Genomic DNA, 7,665 nt, shown 5'->3' with positions numbered 1-7,665 from the left:
TTGATTCCTCCATGTCCAACTTTAAACCATGTAACTCTTTCCAACTCAACTAAATGATGCGATTCAAATTTATTTGGTTTTGAATGGATGTTAGCAACAATTCATATGTTGAAAAAATCTCAAAATCAGTATAACAAATATGCTAAAAATTATAAATTTATCAAAGGGTCAAGGATGTGCGAAGATCGGATCCCAGCCTTCTTTTCTTTGAATCGTGAAATACCCTGCACCAAAAACCACGATTTCAAGTTCTGTGGACTTGGATTGATGTTAGCAACAAATGATCTCTTCAAAGAATGTTCAGAAATTACTTGAAAATTGCTCCAAGAATTGAGAGATCTCTCTAGCTTTTGGACTGAAATTTTCAAAGGGCAAGGAGAAGGGGGTGTGAAATTAGGGCTCAAAACTGTATATATGGAGTTAGAAATATGAAAGGGCATAGTGGTAATATGTCAAAACTCCAACGTTCATATGTATTGATTGCTAAGAAATTTAACATAATAATCATTTTAATTTTGATTTCTTATTTACAATTTTGCCATCAGTTCAAACACCTTTCAAGAGCTAAGAGCAAAAACTAGCAGCTATGCCAACGATTTGATTTTTATAAATAATCTTAAAATTTTAGGTATTTTTATCACATAATTTAAATAAATATATCACCATTGGATAATAATATCTTCATGTAATTCATTTTCATTAAATCATCAGTAAATTCAGCCTTAAATACTCGAAGGTAGTAAATAGGATTTTGGATAAGTTATTCAACAAATCAAATGAAGAAAAATTCACACAAATACCTTAACAGTGTTAAAAACTATGTTTATCTTCATGTCATAAAAAATACAAGTCCTAAATACATGATTTGACTTGTACAGTGTATGGTCAAACTAAGTACCCTTTTAATATATCTAAGTCTCTTATTTTATCTTCACATACAATCAGTCAACTACTTGACTGAGGGCCTATTATTCTTTGATCACAACCCATATGCATCACTTTGAACATTAATAAAAAACGCATTAAACCCTTGTGCTAAAAATTCCCTTAAAGCTTAATCTTTAGTTATTTTCAGCAATCGCCCAATTCTTATATATATTTATATATTTATTTATTTATCTACTTTTTTCTTCTCTCCTCTCTTTTATTTCATTCTTCAGCCTCTATTTCACCTCTGCAACATCATGTATTGACACACTAGAGAGCGCATTAGTCTCATTATAATTAAACATATTTTTACTGAGAAATACTTGGACTTGTAAATTATGTAAAAGTTACATCAAAAATCCATTGTTTTACCACTTCCTCTATTTAGTGAATGAGATGAAAATCTGGGTAAAGTGAAGATAATACACATGAATTGATCCCAAAATGACTTAAAAATTTGTAAGATTTCATGTCATATTTTAGGTCTATCACATAGTGTAGTGAATTTAACGGAGGTCAACAACTTTGATTGTATTGTCACCATTATATCATCTTTAAAGGAGATTGGATGGCCAGGAGAAGTATCCTCCATCTCTATCTCTCGGCGTCGACTCTGTTGGCCAGATAGAGATTTTTTACCATGGAGACTATTGGAAGGGATGCAACAGCCCCTAGAGGACCCCTACGGTCATACCACTCTATTTATGTCCACTAGATGCCCTTTGTAAGCCTTAAAAATAGGTCTACAACCCCCAATTTTGGCATATTCTGATGAACATTCTCCGTGATGGCAGGAGACCCTTGTGACAGCGGGGCAAGCAAGGAGAGAGGAGTGACACCTGTCCCATTGTTTCAAATTCTATGAAGACACATTGTTTCATCTTATAAATCTTTCTCTACTTCATTGATCAACATATAATGAAATCATATCTTTCCCAATCTATCTTAATTCTTATCCCCTTTAATCTTTATCCTTTCTCTTATATCTTAATACAATACAATTCTCTCTTCATTACATACCCTAAGTCCTAATAGCCCTTTTCTTCATATATCTATCTCTCTTATCTTACATATAATCAATATCTTTTCTAAAACTCTAATAATGATTCTTCCACTACCTATTTAATATCCGTCTTTATGATAATAAAAATTCTATTTCAACATCCTACTTCCTTACTATATCTACTTTCCATAAAAATATTACCCCTTATAGGTGTATAAATAATATTTTTTATTATCTCTTTCTTTCAACTAGTTCTCCCTAACACTGTCTACTATTACTTATTATACATGTCATCTTCAATTCTATCTTCCCCTAATAACTTCCTCCCACTTACTAATTACATATCTTCCAACCTTTTACTATCTTAACTGTTATTACTTTATCTTTTCTCTTACTCTACTACATACTTTATTTCTCTTGTTAATTTACTCATCACATTACTTCCCTAAACCTAACTCAATTATTAGAGCTAATTTAAACGTCAGTCCCCATGGAGATGACCTCACTCCCATTATACATATTTCTGTGAGCTTCTATAAAAATAAATTTTATTTGATTTAGGCAAATCAAATTTACAAAGACATTAAAAATATATGCCTAACTTGCCTTCGTCAAAAATATCCGAACTGATGTTGAGTGGAATGCCAATGAGGGGAACAAAATCTGCGCAAACTTTAGTGCATAGAGATATGAAACATTAAATTACTATATAGAGGCAATAACCTCAGAAGATGATGAAACAATATATACTAGGACTGTACTCTATAGCCCCTTATAGACTTTAAGTTGTTACCCATGTGTTATTAAATGATGAGTACCTTAATCTGGAATGTTAGGGGTATTGCAAAGCCTGAAACATGTTTGAGAATTAAAGGTATGATGAAGGAGTTTACCTTAAAATTTTTAGGTATAATTAGACTTTATAAATCTAAATTAGGTTTCCATGAATTCTGGGATAAAGAAAGAACAAAATTTTGGGCATTTTGTAATAAAGATATCTCCCTCAAGGCAGTTGATGAATACTCTCAGAGCATATCAATACAGGTTCAAGAAGGAAATTATATAGTTATGCTCATGTACATTTATGCTTCCTTTTTTAGTGAGCTGCGAAAATAACTCTGGGGCAATCTGATTCTAAAATTTAGCAACATATATATGCCTTTGATCATAGGAGGAGATTTCACTATCACCAGAAGTGTAACGGAATAAAAAGCTGGAAATGTCCCTAACTTAGGAGATATGGAGGATTTTAATAATACGATCGTGAAATTGGCACTATTTGAACTGCATCAGTATGAGAATTCATTCTCTCAGTATAATGGTCACCAAGAAACATGCTGAACGTATGAGCAACAAGATAGAATATTGATGAACCCACATACAAGAAATCTCTCTGCCATGGAGCTTATGTATATTTCGTAACACCTATCATTAAAATAAAAATTGATGATCATGAGCTACACATCAAGCATAATCTGATTATTCTAAAATGGAGTCATTTGCATTTTAACTCTCCTTCAAATCCTCTTTTAGTAGTTTTCCAATAATATCATGCCCATATATAATAATATAGCTGACATGAATTTTAAGGCTTTTTTCTTTATCAGGAATCATTGCCTAGATTTCAGTCTCTACGTCAATTGACTATTGGCCAGATGTACCTTGTTCTGCCATACGAAGTTGCCAGTGTGTATGTTTTGGCACTAAGGGCTTATCTTTATAAGTACTAAAGAGATCCCCCAAGTTGTTATTCAGAGTCTCCAAATGTTCATTTCGTGACATGTGAATCTTCTCTTTGCCAGAAAAAATTATCAGGTTTCTGTTGATGAATCATAAGACTTCAAAGTAGAGCCATGTAACATTTCCCTGTAAGTAATATCTCTTTAATTTATCTTTCCATCATGACCCAAAAGAGCGCTGTCCTGTGGATTTTGAGTGGTCTTCTTTCATTTATCTACCCAACTATCGATCCATCTATCTATCTATATATCTATCCATACATCCATTCATTCATCTATAAATCTATATATCCATCCATCTATATATATATATAGATAAATATTCACATGAATATATCTATTAATAGTGTATCATACATCTATCAGCATTTACTTGTCAGGTAACTTTTTTACTGATGAAACTGTAGAGTCAAAGATCTCTTTTAATAGTGTTCTGATTTCATTAATAGTCCTCTCTCTGACTTTAAAAGGGAAGGCACACCAACTTTTGAAGTCTAAGCGAGACATATTCTCAATTTTTTCTCCAATACATTTATTAGGATTCTAGGAGACAATTGTTTTCAAAATAATTCAAAAATGCATATGTCATGGACCGGCAGCAACTTGAGTAAGCTGTGTGTGGGTGGAAAAATACAGTATCCTACCGACATGACCACGTGTCCAATGGTAGCAAGTGCTGGCCACCCGCGTGTCCAATCTAGATCCATGTCAGCAAGAGATAGAGAGAGAGGACATAATATCTTTCTATTTGTACATATATATTGTAGCATGTCTATTATTATTAATAGTTTACCTGATAACCTTCTTACCAACGAAACTAAAAAATCCGAAACCCCTCTTTGATTAGCATACTGGTTTCACTTATAGTCCTCCCTCTGAATTTTAAGAAGACCCACCGACTTTTGAAGTCTAAGAGTGACAAAATCTCATCTTTTTCTCCGTATAAATTGCCCATTTAAGAAAATGCGGATGCCATGGACCTACAATAACCCAGTGTGCGGCCGTCCGGACGGGACGCGGCCCCGGCCCCGCGGAGGGCTGGGACGCGTGACGGGATGCGGTCCCGGCCCCGGCCCCGGGGGCTCACGGCCCCGGCCCCGGGGGCTCACGGCCCCGGCCCCGGGGGCTCACGGCCCCGGATGACACGGCCCCGGCCCCGGCGGTGAAGGGGGGACGTTGGACGGGACGCCGTTCCGGCCCCGGGGCCGCTTCCCTGGTCAGTCGACCGCACCCCAGACTCTGGGGCCCAGAGTTCTCAATTTCTCATTCATTTATACTTTTTTTGAATTTTTACTTGAGAAAATAGATAATTCTCTTCCCCTCCTCTTCCTCTTCTCCTTCTTCCTCTTCTTCTCCTCCCTTTTATTCTTCTTCCCCCTCTTCCTCTTCCAAATTTCTCTTGTTCTCCTCTTTATCCTCCTCTTCTTATTCTTCCTCTTCCTCTTCCTCTTCCACTACCTAAATTCCAGATAAGACCACATTCAAAGTTCAAACACGAAAATAACACATTCTTCTTCTTCCTCTTCTTCTCCTCCCTTTTCTTCTTCTTCCCCCTCTTCCTCTTCCAAATTTCTCTTCTTCTCCTCTTCTTATTCTTCCTCTTCCTCTTCCACTACCTAAATTCCAGAAAAGACCACATTCAAAGTTCAAACACGAAAATAACACATTCTTCTTCTTCCTCCTCTTCTCTTCCCTTCTCTTCTTTTTCCCCCTCTTCCTCTTCCAAATTTCTCTTGTTCTCCTCTTTATCCTCCTCTTCTTATTCTTCCTCTTCCTCTTCCTCTTCCACTACCTAAATTCCAGAAAATACCACATTCAAAGTTCAAACACGAAAATAACACATTCTAGCAAAGTGCCTTGCCTGCTTATATTCTCAAATGGAGAAAGAAACGAATCCATTGCACATGTATGTCTTTAGTGTAATAACTGCAATAGTTCTATAAAATAAAAACAAGACAATTAACTACCAAATGGAGAACTGTTGACGGGAGCAAACACGTCATCCGGCATGCGCTTCAAGACTTCGTTTTCTCTCTTGTTGTCCTAAAAATTGTTAAAAGAAGAATGATTATTTAGTGCATGAAAAAATGAAGAGTTTAAGAGAAGTACGTACATTAGTCACCATTCCCCGTCAACGTAGCCATGCCCGCCACTTTCTTCGTGTGGAAGGGGGAGAGGGATCTTGTACTCCGCATTAATCCAACTCCTCGTGGCCATCAAAACCTCAAGACTTAAGTCCTCCATACGTGATCTTTTACTTGTTACAATATCTCGGCCACTGGAGAACAAGCGTTCGGCCGGAGCACTTGTGGCCGAGATTGACAACACATCCTGAGCCACTTTGCACAAATTTGGGAACAAAAATGCTCCTGCATTCTTCCACCAAATTAATGCATCATCATTGCAAAGTGGCTCCGCTAAGAACTTGTCCAACTCATTACCCGGACATGTCATTGATGTATTTGATGCACTTGGTAGCAAACGTTGTTTATATTTCGCCAAGAACGGGGGATCTTTATGACCCACATTCTGCTCCTCATCATTTTGTTGTCCCCCATTCGTTGTCGCCTCCACTATTTCTTCTTTAAGAAGCCCTAAGATTAATGTTCTCACCTCTTCGTAGACTTCTTGCCTGAGAGCACTCTGCTTCACTCGAGGATCAAGCAATGTAACCGCGGCCAAAATCATATTGCCCCTCAAAGTTTCCACATATTCAACAAGCTTTCCTTGGATTGCAGTGCATGCATTCGAGATGGCCAACAATTCTGTTGATGGTAGGAAAGTGCTGACATTAAAGTACTGAGCATGATCGAGTTTTTCCATCACTTCATACATGTGTTCCAACAATGCGTCCATAGAGGTATAGACGTCTGATGCTGAAATTCGTTTTGAAGCGCTGAGCATTTGTGTTGCATCTCGTAACGGCTCTAATATATCACATAAATCTTTCACTATTGTCCAATCTTGTGCAGACAAAGAGTAATTCTTCTTTGAAGTTGATACCAAGCAGCAAGCAGCGTCATCCAAGATGGTCCTCTTTGCATAAGCGCTCTTAAGCATTGCAAATGTAGAATTCCAACGGGTCGCACAGTCAAGTGGTATCTTATTCGCGTCTGGCGCACCGTGCCTCTTGCATAGATCAACATATTGGGCGTATCGTCTGGTGGACCCACGAAGTGCTGATATCAATGCTCGAACACGAACAACTATGTTTCCCACGGTAGACGATGTTTGACCATGCGGTATTTCCAACGAAGACAAATCTGGAAAAGTGATATTAAGTGCCTTCAAACCTTCTTGGACTGCTAGGTTCAAAATATGGGCAGCACACGGAACTTGTCTTTGAGGTGAAAAACCAATGTTTGTACCCTCTAACTTCCTCGCTAAATGAACCATCATGGTCCCGTTGTTTGATGCATTGTCGGTGGTTATGGATGATACCTTACCCAACAAGTTCCATTCATCAAGCAGTGTATATAACACTTCACTCATCGCCTCTCCCGTGTGTGGGCCCACAAGCTCTCGAACAGCAAGCACGCCGTCACACAAACACCACTCGGCATTTATCCAATGCACAGTAACACCAAGAACTGGGATACCATTGGGAGATGTCGAAGCATCGACAGTCAAGGAAACACGCCGCACATCATCGAAACGCTGCTTCAACTTCTCTTTCATGGTTGAAAAAATTTTGACAGTTTCTTTCCGCACACCCTTTGCTCTTGGAAGAACAAGGTCTCCTTGGTAGACGTGTTGTATTATTTCTCTGAATGTAGGGTGCTCCACACTTCTAAATGAATGATCGGTCGCCGCAACACGACGTGCAATTAGTGTTTTTAAAATGTCCAATGAAAAACCTGTGTAATATTGTTTTGTCGATGATGACTTGCCGGCATATGACAGCATAGAAAGTTATTTTTCTCGTATCCCTTTCAAATCATTGTGTATCTGCTTGTGGAGGCGATTACAATGGCGCCAAAAGACATTCGTGCTGTT

The 7,665-nt window shown here is 37.8% G+C and overlaps 1 long non-coding RNA gene across 1 annotated transcript; it reads right to left on the bottom strand.

Annotated features, from left to right (window-relative positions):
- Window positions 1-5,547: 5,547 nt before the first annotated feature.
- LOC144713716 (uncharacterized) lies at window positions 5,548-6,344 on the bottom strand. Its single transcript, XR_013584130.1, has 2 exons — window positions 5,783-6,344; window positions 5,548-5,712 (listed from the first exon to the last, which is right to left on the bottom strand). It is a non-coding gene; the product is annotated as an uncharacterized LOC144713716 (long non-coding RNA).
- Window positions 6,345-7,665: the final 1,321 nt, after the last annotated feature.

Source organism: Wolffia australiana, chromosome 16, assembly GCF_029677425.1.
Source record: "Wolffia australiana isolate 7733 chromosome 16, ASM2967742v1".
In the NCBI taxonomy this organism is placed as follows: Eukaryota; Viridiplantae; Streptophyta; class Magnoliopsida; order Alismatales; family Araceae; genus Wolffia; species Wolffia australiana.
This window is presented reverse-complemented; position numbering and strand designations above follow the sequence as displayed.